We start from the raw sequence: 19,760 nt of genomic DNA, 5'->3' as shown, positions 1-19,760 counted from the left end.
GCCTCTGCTGTGAGCCCCTTCGGGGAGTCCCCTCCCTCTGGACCCCCGGAGTCTCCACTCCCAGAAGGAATGGTGCCACCCTGTTCTCTAGACCAGAGCAACTATCAGCCAGCACAAAACAGGAGGGTTTATGGAGCTTTGAACACAGCAAAGGATCCCTCAGGCCAGTAGGCCTGGGCCCTCAGCCCATACGTCAGCTTCCCCTTGCAGCCAGTTGAGCCCTGCCTGCCCTGCTCTCAGTCCCCCAAAACACAGCTGCAGTCTCCCAGAAGAGCCTCCAATAATCTCAGCAACAGCCTCTCCCCTGTCCATTGTCTTCTTCCCAGATAAGAGGGTCGCCTGGGCCCCTCTTTTCTCCGCCTCCTCTCACCCATCCATTGTTCTCCCCTTTCTGGGATCAGCTGGGCTGGTTGCCGGGATCCCTCTCTGCAGCCCCATTGTCTGTCATCTGGCTAGAACCCTCTGTGTCCTCTGAGCAGGGCCGGGGTCACCAAGGACCCAGACACCCTGGCTCCAACTCTGGACTGTTCTCTGAAACAACAAACTCCCCACCTTGTCACATGAAACCAGTAACTTCCGGGCACTGAGTGCCCCCCTGTATGTAACACTCCTCTTTGAACCCCCAAAACTCCCCACTTCCTCCCATCTTTCCCCACTTCGAGACTGAACTGAGCAGGGTCACTATGCCAATGACCTGGGGAAGTTCAGGCGCCCCGCTCGGGGACAAAGCATCAGCTATGACATTGGCGTTCCCCTTAACTTGGACCCTCTCCATGTCATAGTCCTGCAGGAGCAGGCTCCATCTCAGGAGCTTGGACTTGGCCCCTTCATCTGGTGCAGCCAGGTCAGGGGGGAGTGATCGGCGTGCACTGTAAAATGCTGCTCAAACAGATAGGGCTGCAGCATTTTAGGGGCCCACACCAAGGCCAGTTATTCCTACTTGATGGCCACGTAGTGCTGCTCCGGGGGCAGCAGCTTTTTGCTTAGGTACACAATGGAGTTTCTCTCCCTCTTGGAGTCAGTTTGCATTAGCACTGCACATAGCCCAGTGCTGGAGGCATCAGTGAACACCAGGAAGGGTTTGCTAAAGTCTGGGTTGACCAGCACCAGGCCAACTGCCTCTTTCAGTGCACTGAGAGCCCTCTGGCACTGTTCAGTCCAGACCACCTTGTCGGGTTTATCCTTCTTGCACAGCTCTGTCAGGGAAGCAGCCAGCGTGCTAAAATGGGGCACGAACCTCCAGTAGTACCCGGACTTCCCAATGAAAGCCTGGACCTGCTTCTTAGTCTGGGGAATGGGCCAGTCCCGGATGGCTTCCACCTTAGCCAGCTCTGGCTTCATCCGGCCGTTCCTCACTTTATGGCCCAGATAGGTCACCTCTGCCATCCCCACCCTGCATTTCCCGGCTTTTACAGTCAGCCCGGCATCCTGGAGACGGCCCAGCACCTTCTTCACTTGGACCATATGATCCTCCCAGGTCTGGCTAAAGACACAGATATCATCAATATAAGCCAAAGCAAAGTCCTCTATCCCCCTCAGTAAGGGTACGTCTACACTACAGCGCTAGTTCGAACTAACTTAGTTCGAATTAGTTAATTCGAACTAAGCTAGTTCGAACTAACGCGTCTAGAACTAAAAACTAGTTCGAACTAGCGTTTTGCTAGTTCGAACTAGTAAGTCCACATTGAGTGGACTCTGAACAGGGCTTAAGGATGGCCGGAAGCAGTGCCGGCAGGGCATAAAAGGAGGACTTAGAGCATGGAGATGCTGTCTCAGGCTAGCCGAGGGCTGCGCTTAAAGGGTCCCGACCCCCACCCCGGACACACAGTTCTAAGGGGTGCCCCGCTTGCAAAGAAGTTCTGGCTTGGAGTGCCCTGAGTGCCCACACTGGGCACATCACACCACTCGGCCATCAGCCCGGCTGCACTTGCCGCAGGCTGCCATCTGGGGAGAGGGAGTAATTGGGGGGCTGCAGGAGAGCTTCCACCCCCAGAAGCCCGCAGAGCCAGCCCAGTCCTCCCCATCGGGGGCTCGTACCCCATTCCTCCCTCACCTCCTTCCACTTACCCTTCCCTAGCCCCTCTTCTTATTGATGTACAAAATAAAGATAACGTTTCTTCCAACATTGACTCTGTCTTTATTGAAAAAAACTGGGGGACACTGGGAAAAGGAGGTGGGAGAGGGGAAGAGAAAGGCTGGGAGAGGGGAGGGCAACTAACATGATCAGGGGTTGGGAACAGGTCCCAGATGAAGAAAGGCTACAGAGACTGGGACTGTTCAGCTTAGAAAAGAGGAGACGGAGTGGGGACAGGATAGAGGTCTCTAAAAGCAGGGGTTGGGTGGAGAGGGTGCATTCAGAAAAGTTCTTCCTGAGTTCCCATAAAGAAGGACTAGAGGACACCAAAGGAAAGGAATGGGTAGCAGGCTTGAAACTAGTAAGAGAAAGTTGTTGTTGTTGCCAAAGCAAATAGTTAACCTGTGGAACTCCTTGCTGCAGGAGGCTGTGAAGGCTACAACTAGAACAGAGTTTAAAGGGAAGTGAGATCAAGTCATGGAGGTTGGGTCCATGGAGTCCTATTAGCCAGAGGGTAGGAGTGGTGTCCCTGCCCAAAGTTTGTGGAAGGCTGGAGAGGGATGGCACGAGATAAATGGCTTGGTCATTGTCTTCGGTCCATCCCCTCCAGGGTCCCTAGGGTTGGCCGCTGTTGGCAGACAGGCTACTGGGCTAGATGGACCTTTGGTCTGACCCAGGACGGCCATTGTAAGCTCAGGGCTCAGTGTCGGGGGTCTCAGTGGACCCCCTTGATTTTCATGCACACCTGGTCCTGGGTGGCCAGGCTGGCAGCTCTCCTGCCCTAGACAGCCACTTTCCTGTGCCTAGTGCGGAGATCGTGGACGAGGTCCACGATGTCCGCACTAGCCCAGGAAGGTGCCCGCCTCTTGCGGTCCAGGGCAAGCTCCCGGGAGCCGCCAGCCTGGTCCCGGCAAGAGGGGGTGGGCTGGGGGGCATCGGGTGGGTGGCTCTGTGCCGTGCCAGGTGCAGGGTCTGCTAGCTGGGTGCTGGCAGGCTTGCACCTGGCACGGGCACCGTAGCCAGCCCGTGCCCCTTTAAGGGGTCCGGGGCCGGGAGGGGGGCATAGAGTTTCCCTGGTGTTGGCCAGAGTGGCCACCAGGGAAACCTGGGGAGGGCTAGCCTCCCACTAGTTCGAACTAAAGGGCTACACAGCCCTTAGTTCGAACTAGCTAGTTCGAACTAGGCGTTAGTCCTCGTAAAATGAGGTTTACCTAGTTCGAACTAAGCGCTCCACTAGTTCGATTCAAATTCGAACTAGCGGAGCGCTAGTGTAGCACCTATTAAAGTTAGTTCGAACTAACGTCCGTTAGTTCGAACTAACTTTGTAGTGTAGACATACCCTAACTGATCCACCAGGCACTGGAAGATGGCCAGGGCCCCCTTGAGGCCAAAAGGCAGGACCAGGAACTCAAAGAGCCCTATTGGACTGATGAAGGCCGACTTCACCCTGGTCTCCGGGTCCAAGGGCACCTGCCAGTACCCTTTGGTAAGGTCCATAGTAGTGAGGAACCCTCCCCACCCCAACTTGTCTAGAATCTCATCAGTCTGAGGCATGGGGTAAGCATCGGACATGGTGATGGCATTGAGTTTCCAATAGTCCACGCAGAACTGGATTGTTCCATCCTTTTTGGGGACCAGCATCCCTGGGGAAGCCCAGGGGCTGGAAGAGGGCTGGATCACCCCAAGAGCCAGCATGTCCCCAACCTCCCTCTCCAGTTCCCGGGCTGGTTTCCCAGTGATCCGGAATGGGGTACACCGGATGAGAGGATGGGCCCCCATCTCCAGCCAGTGCACAGTGAGGTTAGTGAGCCCAGGCCAGGAGAAGAACAGCTGCTGGTAGGAACGCAGCACTTCCTTGATCTCTGCCTGCTGGGCTGGAGTTAGCTGATCTGAGAGGGGAATTGACTCCAGCGTGGCACCAGCCTCAGCCTCAGCCTCTGGGAGGAGACCCTCCAGGGGATCCTCCACCTTCTCCTCCCACTGCCCACACACGGCCAGCACCAACCTCTCCCTGTCCCAGTACTGCTTCATCATGTTGACATGGTACACCTGCTGATGGTGGCCCCAGTTGGATAGCTCCACTACATAGTTTACCTCACTTACCTGTCTGATGACCCTGAAGGGACCATCCCATGCTGCTTGCAGCTTGTTCTTTGTCACTGGGATGAGGAGCATCACTTGATCCCCAGTGGCATAGGAGTGTGCACGTGCCGAGCTGTCATACCAGGCTTTCTGCCTCCTCCGAGCCTGGGCTAGGTTCTCCCTGGCCAGGCCCATGAGCTCAGTGAGCCTTTTCCAGAAGTTCAGTACGTCCTCCACCACTGATTCGCCGTCCAGAGAGACCGTCCCCTCTCATTCATCTCTCATCAGGTCTAGGGGGCCCCTCACCCTTCTCCTGTACAGCAACTCAAATGGGGAGAACTCTGTGGATTCCTGCAGCACTTCCCTGTACACAAACTGCAGGTGGGGTAAGTACTTGTCCCAGTCCTGCGGGTGCTGGTCCACGAAGGTTTTCAGCATTCGTTTGAGCGTCCCATTAAATCTCTCCTCCAGCCTGTTGGACTGGAGGTGATACGCTGAGGTCCAAGTGTGCTCTAACCCACACCTCTCCCACAAGGGAGAGGGCCGACATGTTGGAATAGGACTGACATGAAGTTGGACCCCTGATCTGTAACGACCTCCTTGGGAAACCCCACCCTGCTGAAAATGGCCATCAGCGTGTCTGCCTCTGTGTTTGCCTTGATAGAGGGTAGAGCAAGGCCTCAGGGTAGCGAGTAGCGAAATCCACCATCATCAGGATGTATTTCTTCCCCGTCCGGGTCGCCCTACTTAGGGGCCCCGCTAGATCCATCACCACCTTCTGGAAGGCTCCTCTATGATGGGCAGGGGCCTCAAAGCTGCTGTGCACTTGTCCTGGGCTCTCCCCACCCTCTGGCAGGAGTCACAGGACCTGCAATACTGGTGGACAACGTCAAAGACCCCAGGCCAATAAAAGTTCTGCAGCAACCTGTGCCTGGTGCGCCGGACTCCTTGGTGCCCCAAAAAGGCAATATTGTGGGCCATGAACAGCAGCCTGTGGTGGGACCTCTGAGGCACCACCAGCTGCCTCCACCCAGGATTCAGTTTGTCCCTGGCCAGTCCATTCCCAGTACAGGAATCCCTTCTCCCACAGGAATCTCTCCCTGTGGTCCTCCCCCAGGGACCAGGACCCAGCACTGCCCAGGTCAACTAGGGCCCTCAGTTTCTCTAAAGATGGATCCTTACGCAGCTCCATCTGGAACTCAGCTGCTAGGCTGGTGTTTATGGCCCCAGAGGGTTGTGCCTCAGTTTCCCCGCCCTGGGCTGGAGGCTCTGGGCTGCCACTGTCCAGCCCTACCTGCATTGCTTCCCTTCCCCTCTCTGGGGAGTCCTGCACCCCTTGCTGACTCTGGCTCCTTGTGAGGAGCAGGGCATTCTGAGTGCTCCCCGGCCAGTCTTCCAAATCGTTTCCCATTAGCACCTCTGTGGGCAGCTGATCCTGAACCCCCGCCTCTTTGGGCCCCTCCTTAGCCCCCCATTTCAGATGTACCCTCGCAACAGGCACTTTGACCAGGGGTCTGAATGCTCCCCTCAGGGTTAGGTAGGCATCAGGCACCAACTGGTTCGGGCCCACCACCTCGGGCCATTCCAGTGTCACCTCCACCCCCAAGTCCCAGAACCCCTGTACGCTCCTTCCTCCCACCTCAATGGGGATGATGTGACGATTGCTCCCCAGGTCTTGTCCCACACTGACCTGGCAGATTGTGTATGGCGCTTCACACTCTCCAGGTGGCCTGCCCCACCGGTCTCCTCCCCCCGGCATAGCTCAGTTAATTGCATCCTCCTGGGCCAGCGGGCCATCCTCCTGGTGCACTCCCAGACAGTAGATACTCCTGGGACCCTCTCTGGCTGCCATTCCCCTAGCAAGTTGTCCTCCTCCTTGTAGGGTGGCGCCAGGGGTCTTGCGCAGACCCCGGAACCGTGTCCAGTATGCCTCGGGGGTCAACTCAAACCTCAGCAGCAAGGCCTGTTTAACAGCTCATAGTTCCCAGTCTCAATCCCATCCACCTGACCGAGTGTCACTATGGCCTTAAGCCCCAGTGGGGGTCAGGCTGCGGAGAACTGTCTGCAGGGTTGATCCGGTGCAGATCACAAACCCTCTCGAAGGCTGTGAGGAAGGCATCCATGACACCCCCTCCCTAAACAGGGGAAGCAGCTTGGAGTCCAGCTTCCTCCCAGAGCTGCCATCTTGGGGCCCTTCCCCACTTACCCCTGGACAGGCCCTCTTGGCCCATCTCTCCTCCAGCTCTCTCCTCCAGCTTGTGCTTCCGCTGTTGGACATGGTCTTCTCGCTTTCTCTGCCTGTCCTCCAGCCTCTGCTCCTCCAGCTCCAGCTGCTTCACTTTCAGCTCCAGCTCCTGCCTCCACAGCTCCCCCGGGGAGAACCCAGATTGGGGCTCCCCTGCGCTGGCTGGGGAGTTAGCTCTGACAGACTCCAAGCTGCTATACTGACTGCCTTCCCCCTCCCCCCCAGCTACTCCCTGGCTCTCTGGGCATCCCAGGAGCCCTGCTGGGACACAGAGCCTGTAGCTCTGACTGGTCATTCTCCACCAGCTGAGCTATTCGCTGCTCCTTAGTGAGCTCCATGCTCAGCCCTCTGCCCCTGCACAGATGTGTCAGGTCGCTCTTATGGAGCTGGGCACAGGCCTTTTCCCTGCTGGTTCCTTCAACAACCTCGTTCATTTCTGGCAATCACTATTTGCACTGCGCCTGAGCAGCCAATGGTCTACAGGGTACACCTCAACCATCCTCTGCTACCATGTTGTCACGGCTCACAGTTTGTGCCCACACTTGGTCCCTTGGCTCCCGGGCGGAAGCCCCTCTCCAGTGAGGCAACCCCTTCTTGGGCAGCCCACTCCAGCATGGTGACCCTCTCTCGGGGTGCCCACTCTCACCTGGGGGGTCCGTCCCTCTGTCTCCGGAACGGTGCCTCTCAGGGCCTTCAACCGCCTGCCTCCACCGTGAGCTCCTTTGGGGGGTCCCCTCCCCATCAACTCCCGGGGCCTCCACTCCCAGAAGGAATGGTGCCACCCTGTTCTCTAGACCAGGCAACTATCGGCCAGCACAAAACAGGAGGGTTTATGGAGCTTTGAACACAGCAAAGGTTCCCTCACTCCAATAGGCCTGGTCCCTCAGCCCCTCATGTCAGTCTCTCCTGCAGCCAGCTGAGCCCTGCCTGCTCTGCTCTCAGTCCCCCAAAAAACAGCCGCAGTCTCCCAGAAGAGCCTCCAATAAACTCAGCAACAGCCCCTCCCCTGTCCATTGTCTTCTTCCCAGATAAGAGGGTCTCCTGTTCCCCTCTCTTCTCTGCCTCCTCTCTCCTGTCTATTGTTCTCCCCTCACTTGGATCAGCTGGGGTCCCTCTCTACAGCCCATTGTCTGTCATCTGACCAGAACCAGCTGGCTGTGTCCTCTGAACAGAGTCGGGGTTACCAGGGTCCCAGACACCATGGCTCCAATTCTGGGCTGTTCTCTGAAACAACAAACTCCCCACCTTGTCACATTAAACCAGTAACTTCTGTATGTAACACCCCCCTTTGCACCCTCAAAACTCCCCACTTCCTCACAACATTTAAAACTGAGAAACAGCCAAGAAATCGCCAAATTTAAAAAGATCAGTTAATGACAGAAAAAGGAAAAGAACAACTATTGGAGGAATGCTAAATAAACAAGGGTATGGCTACACTACAGCACTAATTCGAACTAACTTAATTCGAATTAGTTAATTCGAACTAAGCTAATTTGAACTAGTGCATCTAGACATAAAAACTAGTTCAAATTAGCATTTTGCTAATTCGAACTAGCATGTCCACATTGAGTGGACCCTGAACCGAGGTTAAGGATGGTCGGAAGCAGTGCCGGCAGGGCATCAGAGGAGGACTTAGAGGGTGGAGCTGCTGTCTCAGGCTAGCCGAGGGCTGCGCTTACAGGGACCCGACCCCCACCCCAGACAGACAGTTCTCAGGGGTTCCCCGCTTGCAAAGCAGTCCCGGCTTGGAGTGCCCACACTCGGCACATCACAGCACTCGGCCATCAGACCGGCTGCACTTGCCGCAGGCTGCCATCTGGGGAGGGGGGCAATCAGGGGGCTGCAGGAGAGCTTCTACCCCCAGAAGCCCACAGAGCCACTCCAGTCCTCCCCATTGAGGGCTCATACCCCATTCCTCCCTCACCTCCTTCCACTTATACCTCCCTAGCCCCCCCTTCCTGATGTACAAAATAAAGCACATGTATGTTCAAAAATAGAAACTCTCTTTATTGAACAAAACTCGGGGAGACTGGGAAAAGAAGGTGGGAGAGGGGAAGAGAGAGGGTGGGAGAGGGGAGGGAAACTAAAATGATCAGGGGTTTGGAACAGGTCCCATATGAAGAGAGGCTAAAGAGACTGTGACTTTTCAGCTTAGAAAAGAGGAGACTGAGGGGGATATGATAGAGGTCTATAAAAGCACGAGTGGTGTGGAGAGGGTGCATAAATAAAAGTTCTTCATTAGTTCCCATAATAGAAGGACTAAAGGACACCAAATGAAATGGATGGGTAGCAGGCTTCAAACTAATAACAGAAAGTTCTTCTTCACAAAGCAAATAGTCAACCCGTGGAACTCCTTGCTGCAGGAGGCTGTGAAGGCTAGAACTAGAACAGAGGTTAAAGAGAAGTTAGATAAATTCATGGAGGTTGGGTCCATGGAGTGGTATTAGCGAGGGGGTAGAAATGGTGTCCCTGGCCTCTGTTTGTGGAAGGCTGGAGATGGATGGCACGAGACAAATGGCTTGGTCATTGTTTTTGGTCCATCCCCTCCAGGGTACCTAGTGTTGGCCGCTGTCGGCAGACAGGCTACTGGGCTAGATGGACCTTTGGTCTGACCCAGTACGGCCATTCTAAGCTCAGGGCTCAGGGTCGAGGGTCTCACTGGACCACCCTGATTTTCATGAAAACCTGCTCCTGGGTGGCCAGGCTGTCAGCTATCCTGCCCTAGCCGGCCACTTTCCTGTGCCTAGTGCGGAGGTCGTGGATAAGGTCCACGATCTCCGCACTAGACCAGGTGGGCGCCCGCCTCTTGCGGGCCTGGGCAAGCTCCCGGGAGCTGCCAGCCTGGTCCCGGGAAGAGGTGGAGGGCTGAGTGGCAGCTGGTGGCTGGTTCGTGCCGTGCCAGGTGCAGGGTCTGCTGGCTGGGTGCTGGCAGGCTTGCACCTGGCATGGGCAACATAGCCAGACCGTGCCCCTTTAAGGGCTCTGGGGCCGGGAGGGGGGCAGACGAGTTTCCCTGGTGGTGCCCAGAGTGGCCACCAGGGGAAGCTGGGAAGGGCTAGCCTCCCACTAGTTTGAATTAAGTGGCTACACAACCCTTAATTCAAACTACTTAATTCGAACTAGGCGTTAGTCCTCATAGAATGAGGTTTACCTAGTTCGAATTAAGCGCTCCGCTAGTTCGAATTAAGTTCGAACTAGCGGTTCGCCTGTGTAGTGCCTATCAAAGTTAATTCGAACTAACGTCTCTTAGTTCAAATTAACTTTGTAGTGTAGACATTCCCCAATAGGCATAGCAGTATACATGTGTGGATAGCTGCCTAATAGAAAGAGTGCCATCTACTGTCGGCCCACAAAATATCTAGCATTGTTGACAAATGTGTAGGTTAAATAAAGTTGTTGTTATTCACTGCATGTGGCTTCCTGAAATCAGACGTCAGTAAGGACAGCACCCCATCAGAAAGAAGGGCATGCATATCTTACAAGAGCTGCACACATATGACTCATGGTCGCTGTGGAATACCACTAGGGATCACATTGATGCAATATGAAAACAATTAGGGTATGTCTACACTAGCCCCCTAGTTCGAACTAGGGAGGCTAATGTAGGCATTCGAAGTTGCAAATGAAGCCCGGGATTTAAATGTCCTGGGATTTATTTGCATGTTCCCCTCCGGTCGCCATTTTTAAATTCCGCTAGCCCAAAGTAACTGCCCGCAGCTACACGCGACAGTGAAATGGTAATTCGAACTAAGTCCTTAGTTCGAATTAACTGTTACACCTCATTCCAGGAGGAATAACAGTTAATTCGAACTAAGGACTTAGTTCGAATTGCCTTTTCACTGCCGCATTTAGCTGCGGGCAGTTACTTCGGGCTAGTGGAATTTAAAAATGGCGACCGGACGGGAAAATGCAAATAAATCCCAGGACATTTAAATCCCGGGCTTCATTTGCAACTTCGAATGCCTACATTAGCCTCCCTAGTTCGAACTAGGGGGCTAGTGTAGACATACCCTTACAGATAAACAATGAAAATACACATGCAAAGCTCTGAGAAAGATGTTTTTGAAATGTGGTATTCTCATCACCATCAGTTACATGCTCTTCCTCCCCTTGACTGCTGGCAAGTGAATATACAGCCGGTCCCCGAGTTACAAATGGTCAATTTACGACCGTTCGTAGTTCCGACCAAACCTTCCATTAAGCGTTCATAAGTCGATCCCCGAGTTACGAACACAATCTGCGCTTATGAACAGCACGGTCGCATTAAAATGAATGGGGTCCGACTTATGAACACTTCGAGTTACGGCCAACTGTTTGGTCTGTAACTCGTTCGTAAGTTGGGGACCGGCTGTATAGTCCAATAAAGCTCTACCCACTTTCCAGCTACAACCTTCCTGGGTTGCCCCTAACCTGGCCATCCCTTAACAGTAGGCCCAGTTTTCCAACCACTTTCCATGTGAATAAGTACACTCCTATGGACAGTCCCATTGGCTTCAAATGGAAGGACTACTCAAATAAATACATTTACTCAAGTTTACGTATACTGCCAGGATTGGACTTCTGGGTCCTATTTCTAGAGGGGAAGTTAACCGTGTCTGTGTTTTAACCTGGTTTTGAATGTTCCGGCCTTCCCTGAAAGTTGGAGCAATGATTGTGCTGGGTTCAAGGGTCAACTGAGTTTGTAGCCAATTCCTTGGCATGGCTGAATGTCTAGTGTAGATGGGGGCTAAGAACTCATCATAGTCTAAAATATTAGTATTTACATGTTATCTAAAGCCAATTGCAGTTCTGCAAGGTATACAATGAAGGTTGTTACTCCAATTCACAAATGCACTCATTTTAAAATCTTTACTTTATATCTACAGTTTGAAATTGTTATTAACTATGGATTATTGATAAGGCGCTAGACACTCTTGGGCTGTATCTATAATAACATAATTTACTAAAGCACTGTTTCATAAATATACCTAATACTTGGATTACCTTTAGGAAATACATACCTTTTCCTCCCCCCTTGTTCTCATTTGCACTAGTACAAATCTGGAATAATTCCACTGAATTCAGTGTAGTTACTCAGGTTTTACATCAATGTAGATAAAAGCAGAATCTAGCCCATTACAGTTAACTCAATTGGACACATTAGGGTAATCTATCCATGAGACTGGTCTGTGGTCCCGGGCAGTATAATGATGATGATAGCCATTCTGTTAATGACTGTAATTGGATGCTTTATCAAGTCTTGATGGTTGATGGTCAAGTCTTGTATCTTGGTGTGTAGCTGTAATTGGATGCTTGGAGACAGGTGGTTCCTTTTTAAAATGTCAACACTGCAAGTGAAGGTGTGATTGTAGCAGGGAAAGCAGATCCATGTTAGCTTTTATCGAGTGGGTACAGGTAACAATAGGGCTGTGTCTAGACTGGCAAGTTTGTCCGCAAAAGCAGCTGCTTTTGTGGAAAAACTTGCCAGCTGTCTACACTGGCCGCTTGAATTTCCTCAAGAACACTGACTTCCTACTGTGTGAAATCAGTGCTTCTTGTGGAAATACTATGCTGCTCTCGTTTGAGCAAAAGTCCTTTTGTACAAAGCTTTTGCGCAAAAGGGCCAGTGTAGACAGCTCAGATTTGTTTTGCGCAAAAAAGCCCCAATTGCGAAAATGGCGATCGGGGCTTTTTTGCAGAAAAGTGCGTCTAGATTGGCACGGATGCTTTTCCGCAAAAAGTGCTTTTGCGGAAAAGCGTCCGTGCCAATCTAGATGCTCTTTTCCGCAAATGCTTTTAACGGAAAACTTTTCCGTTAAAAGCATTTGCGGAAAATCATTCCAGTCTAGACGTAGCCTAGTAGTATAGCTGTCATGGCATGGGCTTCAGCGCAGACTAGCAATCAAATTACAAGTCCTCTAGAGATGCTGTGTATGGAGGGGTGCGGGTTGCTAAATTGCACCGAAGCCCATGTCACTACTTTTGCACTGCTACTGTTACATGTATTCACCAGCTTAGAGAGAACATGGGCATGCCTACCTTTACTGCAATCATATTAATAGAGGCTGTTGACAAGCTTGTGTCTAGACTTGAGAATGGGTCACTGCTTGTGATTGACTAGTGTTACAGGAAAATATGTCGATGGGTACCAGTGTTTGGCTAATGGCCTAGTCCTGAGAATCAGTCACTCCTGGTGACTGTTGGCTGTGTGGAGACTTTACCAGAGTATTTTTCTATGAGATTCTTGTAAAACAGGTCGGAAAACTGGTGAGCCAGTATAATTCTTCAGCCAAATCTGTGAATAAGGAGGTAGGTCCTGGTACAAACAAAGAAAATGGTATTAAAAGAACTTTGGAAGCTCACTGTTCAATAACAACATTTTAGGTTCACTTGGGCATTTCAAGGGAAGAGGCAACAATAAAAAGCCTCTCCCTTCATCTGTAATCACTGGCCACTTTCCAACTGTGTTACTGAGAAGAAATTTGAAAGGAAATCCACAAAATACTCACTGGTTCCACAAACCCAGCCAGATGGCACTCTCCGGCTACGTCTACACTGGCATGATTTTCCAAAAATTCTTTTAACAGAAAAGTTTTCCATTAAAAGCATTTTTGGAAAAGAGCATATAGATTGGCAGGACGCTTTTCCGCAAAAGCACTTTTTGCAGAAAAGTGTCCGTGGACAATCTAGATGCGCTTTTCCACAAAAAAGCCCCGATGGCCATTTTTGCGATCGGGGCTTTTTTGCGGAAAATAAATCTCTGCTGTCTACACTGGCCCTTTTGTGCAAAAGTATTTCCACAAAAGCACTGACAATCTTACATGAGATCGTCAGTGCTTTTGTGGAAATTCAAGAGGCCAGTGTAGACAGCTGGCAAGTTTTTCCGCAAAAGCAGATGATTTTGCAGAAAAACTTGCCAGTCTAGACACAGCCTCCATGTATTAGAGCTGAGTCATGAGAATGAGCCATCAGAGCCAGAGGGATGTTGCACGAAACAAATTATATGTCCCTGACAGGACATAGTTCTCCTTAGGCTAAATTCCACCCTCCTGGATTAACGTGGCGCAACTGCACTTGAGTGGAGTTCTGCCTACTTACTTCATGGCTGAATGTGGAGCCCTTTGTGAAGAGCTCTGGTCTTTTGACCACCAGTTCCATGCTTCAACCCCTGGACCGTCTCCTTATACTTACATATGACTCTGAATTCTTTCTCTTCCCACCCGAGCAATAAGCACCTACTTACCTGCAGGGAACACTGAAATTCAAGCAGATAGAATATCATCTGTTTCAAAATTGACTTCCAAATAATGGGTTCACTATTAAAATAATGGGTCCACTATTCCAACGTCGCTGTAACCCTCATCCCTTGTTTCAGAATAGCGGTTTATTTCAAAATTAATTTCAAAATAAGAAACTGTGTATCTTACCCCGAGCTAAGGGTGCTGTGTAGATACACCCTAGGGGTGCACTTCCCAGAACCAGCAGTGGGGTAGGTGGCTCAGCTGGGGGAGCTCTTTTCTCTCTGAGAAAGTACTGGGCCTAGTGTAGCACTGGAGAGCACTGTGCTTCAGGGGTAGGGTAGTTGGCTCAGGACAGGATGCTCTCGCCTCTTAGTCACCACTGACCCCAGTGTTGTACCAGATAGGTCTTTAGATGAGTTGCAACACCATGGATGGGGTGGTTAACCCCCCTGGACACTCTGTAGGAGGGTTGTCCCTGGTGTTTTGGGTAAATCCCCTTTTGTGTGGTCATGATTTTTCTCTCAATAATTCTCTCTCTAGTTTCAGCTGGCTACCAAATTTTTCTTCTCTAGGGCTGTGTCCAGACTCAGGGGTTTTTTCGGGAAAAGTAGCCTTTTTCCGAAAAAACTTCACCTGCGTCTAGACTGCAGCTGCGTTCTTTCGAAATTAAATCGAAAGAACGCGGCTTTTCTTTCGACGGCGTTCTTGAATGTAAATAGGGCTTCTTCGAAAGAGAGCATCCAGACTCACTGGGTGCTTTCTTTCGAAAAAGCGGCTTGCTCTTTCGAAAGTTCCACGTGCAGTCTAGACGCTGTCTTTCGAAAGAGGCTCTTTCGAAAGAGGCTTGCAGTCTAGACATAGCCTAGCAGTCAGCTGTGTAGGGTTACTGTGCCCTGCTAAACAGTTGTCAGGCTCCACCCCAGAGGTTTTCCTCTGACATTACACACCAGTGCAATTCCATTTGTGTCAGTGGAGTCACTCATTTATACTGCAATAAGAGAATAAGGCCCTATGCATCAGCAAAACATTTTGAAAGGGGTCAGCTTGGGAGATGCAATGGAAATGTTTGTTCTTTGTGATGGCTGATCCTGTCAGACTGCCCCGTGTTACTGACAGGGCTTCACCTTCCTGAGCTTGCAGTCTCTCCCCGATGTCCGTGATTTTTCTTTGGGGCCCCTTCTCCAGAGCATCTCATGCATCCCCGAGCTCCCAGGATGGAACTGCCACCCTGATCTGGTGTAACTAGTATGGTTCATAGGAACCTTGCAGGAGGTAACTGAAAGAATGAAAATATAGACCTAGTGACCTTGGTTCCCAGGCCTGGGACAAAAAATCCTGGTACCTCTGCAGGGGATTAGAAAAAGTTCAAAGGGAATTTAGGAAACCTCTTGGTGTGTCAGATTTGACCTGTTTCGTCCCTGCCTGACAGGGGGATATTTAATAGCAGTGCTTCCAATAATGTGGGTTCATACTGCTAGGAGCTATGTTCACTCTCTTACAGAAATACAAACATTTGCTAGAATTTCATTTATTTTGACACTGGCTGCCACATAGCCATGAAATAGTTGTAACCAACCCAGAGCTGCTTCAGAAGCCGTGCCCTAGGGATGAAAGGCCACATATCCCAGCCCCCGAGCCCCAGGCGAGCCAATCTTCCTGACCTGGTGTTGGCTCAGGGCCAGTGCTCCAGAAGGACCTCCTATCCCATTCCTTGACCTTTGTAGGCCACCTGGTAACTCTGCCACTCCCTGCTATCTTCTGGGGCTGGCTTCCATTTCACCCCCAAGAGATGATCTCAGCTCTATTTCAATCGTCAGCGCCCCTGAGTCAGCCATGCTGCCACCTTCCCTAGAGACTTGTGTTTTAAATAATTTGCATTCTTTGGACCACACATTTTATACCTAGGCATGCAAGCATAGATACATGTGTGCCTGCACCCAGAAACACATACACAGAGACACGCATATGCATTATACAGAGAACCCCACCTCCACTCCTACACATCCCTGCACGATCACAGGTGTTCACGAACATATGCAAACATACAACATGCACACACATACACAATCACTCAGATAAAACAGTCACACAACACAGGTATACATAGATAGACTCTCTTTCTCTCTCTCTCTCTCTCTCTCTCTCTCTCTCTCACACACACACACACACACACACACACACACACAGCTACACACATACCTGTCTCTGGGGAAGCAGTCATGGCTTCCTTTCCCTTCTAGCTTCATCTGTGGGATGCTCAGGTTCTCTCTTAACAGAGACAATTTAGGTGTTTCAGTTTCTGTTCATGAGAGCTGGCATTACCCAGAACAAAGGGCTGGGATGGTACAAAGTAACCTCCCAGCTCCCTGAAGATTGGACTGCAGGAACAATCTTGCCCTAGCAGCAGAGGAGCTGGGGGCTAGTGGGAGAAGCATGGGTGTGGGGAAAGGGAACAGATTGGTGACCTGAGAAGTTGTCTCAATTTCTGTCCTCTTTGGCTGTCCTGCAGGGAGGGGAGTTTTCCCAAAAGCTGAATGGCAGGGAAGGGTCTTGGAAGCCTTTATTTACACAGACAGAGAGCTATACAGCCTTCTCTCTTTCTTTGCCTCCTTTTCAGTGAGGGCATCCAGGAACCAGATCCGTTCGCAAGCTCCCACCTTCCCTCCTGTGCACAGAGCACAGCTACTTGCCTTCCAGACTTGGTGCCTTCATGACTTGTGCATTGGGGAGCAATCCTCCAGAAACCCTGTAGGGAGGCTTAATTCCCTGAGAGAGGAGAGCAGTGATTTATTTCACTAGGAGGGGAGTCTTGCCCACCTATTCTACATCAGTCGTTAGCTGGCTCTAGATAGTCCAGAGGCCTGGGTGCTGTTTGCCCTCCCTTCCTGCCTGGGGGTTTGCTGGTGTTCAGGGTCATTTGGTCAAAGTTTGTTATGTTATCAACCTTGGTCTACAGTATGGAAACCTTATTACACGCACAAATTCTCTGTCACTCCCCCACACTCCTTACTTTCTATTTATTAACAATGACCAGGCAAGCAGAATACACATGCTAAGCACACAGTGCCATGCTCAACAATCATGAGCAAGGCAGGTGAATTTCCCTTGCTGGCTAGGCAAGGTCAATCTCATCTGGGTTCTGGTTGCTACACATCATGGGCCAGCAGTGAATTCTTGGCAGCTCTGATCTTAGGCTGTGTCTTGGAGGTGAGTTAGAATCATAGAATCATAGAACCATAGAGCTGGAAGAGACCTCAGGAAGTCATCAAGTCCAGCCCCCTGCTCTAGGCAGGACCAATCCCAACTAAATCAACTCGGCCATGGCTTTGTCAAGCCGAGACTCTAGGGATGGAGACTCCACTACTTCCCTAGGTAACCCATTCCAGTGCTTCACCCCTCTCCTAGTAAAATAGTTTTTCCTAATATCCAACCTAGACCTTCCCCACTGCAACTTGAGACCATTGCTCCTTGTTCTGCCATCGGCCACCACTGAGAACAGCTTCTGTCCATCCTCTTTAGAATCCCCCCCCCCCCCACCCCCTTCAGGGAGTTAAAGGCTGCTATCAAACTCCCCTCGCTCTTCTCTTCTGCAGACTAAATAAGCCCAAATCCCTCAGCTTCTCCTCGTAGGTCATGTGCTCCAGCCCCCTAAACATTTTGGTTGCCCTCTGCTGGCCCCTCTCCAATGTGTCCATATCCTTTCTATAGTGGGGGGCCCAGAACTGGATGCCATACTCCAGATGTGGCCTCACCAGAGCCAAATAAGGGGGAATAATCACTTCTCTGGATCTGCTGGCAATACTCTTCCTAATGCACTCTAAGATGCCATTAGCCTTCTTGGCTACAAGGACACACTGTTGACTCATATTCAGCTTCTCACGCACTGTAATCCGCAGGTCCTTTTCTGCAGAACTGCTGCTTAGTCAGTAGGTCCCCAGCCTGTAACAATGCTTGGAACACTGCACTTGTCCTTGTTGAACCTCATCAGATTTCTTGTGGTCCAGTCCTCCAATTTGTCTAAGTCACTCTGGACCCTATCTCTGCCCTCAAGCGTATCTACCTCTCCCCCTTGCTTAGTGTCATCCGCAAACTTGCTGAGGGTGCAATCCATCCCCTCATCCAGATCATTAATAAAGATAATGAACAAAACCTGTTCTAGAACCGAACCTTGGGGCACTCAGCTAGAAACCAACCACCATCCTGACATCGATCCATTGATCACTACCCGCTGGGACCGGCCTTCTAGCCAGCTTTCTATCCGTCTTCCTGTCCATTTATCCAATCCACATTCCCTTAACTTGCTGGCAAGAATATTGTGGGAGACCGTATCAAAAGCCTTGCTAAAGTCAAGGTATATCACATCCACTGACTTTCCCACGTCCACAGAGCCAGTTACCTCATCATAGAAGCTAATCAGATTGGTCAGGCACGATTTTCCTTTTGTGAATCCATGCTGACTATTCCTAATCACTTTCCTGTCTTCCAAGTGCCTCAAAATGGATTCCTTAAGGATCCCTTCCATGATTTTTCCAGGAACTGAGGTAAGATTGACCGGCCTATAGTTCCCTGAATTGTCCTTCTTCCCTTTTTTGAAGATGGGCACTACATTTGCCTTTTTCCAGTCATCCGGGATTTCTCCCGATCTCCACGACTTTTCAAAGATAATGGCCAAAGGCTCCTCAATGACATTTGCCAACTCCCTCAGTACCCTCGGATGCATTAAGTCCAGACCCATGGATTTGTGTACGTTTAGCTTTTCTAAATAGTTCCTAACCTGTTCTTTACCCACCAAGGGCTGTCCATCTTCATCCCCCCACTTAGCGCATTAGTCCAGGAGCCCACCTTGTCCGTGAATACAGAGGCAAAGGAAGCATTGAATACTTCAGCTTTCCCCACATCATCTGTCACTAGGTTACCTCCTTCATCCACTAGGGGCCGCATACCCTCTCTGATCACCTTCTTCTTGTTAACATGCCTGTAGAAACCTTTCTTGTTATCCTTCACATCCTTAGCCAGTCGCAATTCCATTTGCACTTTCACCTTCCTGATAACCCCCTAGCATTCTTGGTCTATACATTTAAACCTCTCCCTGGTCATTTGTCCAAGTTTCCACTTTTTGTAAGCTTCCTTTTTGTGCTTAAATTCACCAAGGATTTCCCCCATAAGCCAATCCAGTCTCCTACCATGTTTGCCTCTCTTCTTTATTCTTTCCTTCTTATTCTTTCTGTTCCTTCTTTCTCCTTTCTTCCTTTCCTGCTGGTCTCCTTCTTGGACCCCAGTTTATATAGTGAAACTTGAGTTCTGCTTAGCTATACCTTAACCAATTATTTTAGTGTAATTTTACTAACTAATCATAACATACTGTCACAGAATTACCTAACCAATCATACCCCACCACCTTAGTTGACTTTCAGCTACCAAAATTACAGCAGACAGAAACGGTTAGAAACCAGACAGAGATATCACAGACAAAAAGGAAAGCAAGGACCATAATCATAGGCTGAGGATTCCACAACCCCAACTATTGGTAAGGAGTTTCTTGCCAGAAGAGATGCTTTCAAAGTAAGTTTTCTTTTCCTATCTTGAGATCTGTTCATGTATCTGGTGACAGTAGGTGCCATTAGGACAGAGTCTTCTGAACAGCCTGGTGTGACACTATTGTAATGCAATTTAGATGGAATGTGAGTATGTGACTTCCTGCTTTACAGGTAATGGCTGCTGCTCTTTCAATCTTCCAATAGGGCTGCCTATAGTAGGCCTTCCAATATGGCTTCAGAAAAAGGCTGTATTCTTAAACCTTAGGGTTGCTTCCTACCCTACACAGCCCAAGGGATGCCACAACTATAAGTCACTGGGGAAGAAGAAGAGAAAGGGGAATAGCCACTGGCAACCCGCACTCATTTTTCAATCAAAGTTTGGTATTTTCCTGCTTCTTCTTGTACACCCAGTAATTTTTCTATATTACACAATGGGCAATGCCAGACAGTATCCCCTGCCCAGAATGGCTGGGAATCATGTAGAGCATCCATCACCTCTAGTCAGTAGTCTTTCCCCATTGCCAACAGCAAGAAGCTGGAAGCTCTCACAACAGCCAGCACTCCTGTACTTTCCCTTCCTGTTGCGAGTGGCTGGAAGGAGG

This window comes from Pelodiscus sinensis, chromosome 1 (assembly GCF_049634645.1).
Source record: "Pelodiscus sinensis isolate JC-2024 chromosome 1, ASM4963464v1, whole genome shotgun sequence".
Lineage (NCBI taxonomy): Eukaryota > Metazoa > Chordata > Testudines > Trionychidae > Pelodiscus > Pelodiscus sinensis.
The sequence above is the reverse complement of the archived record's forward strand: the minus strand, read 5'-3'. Positions refer to the sequence as shown.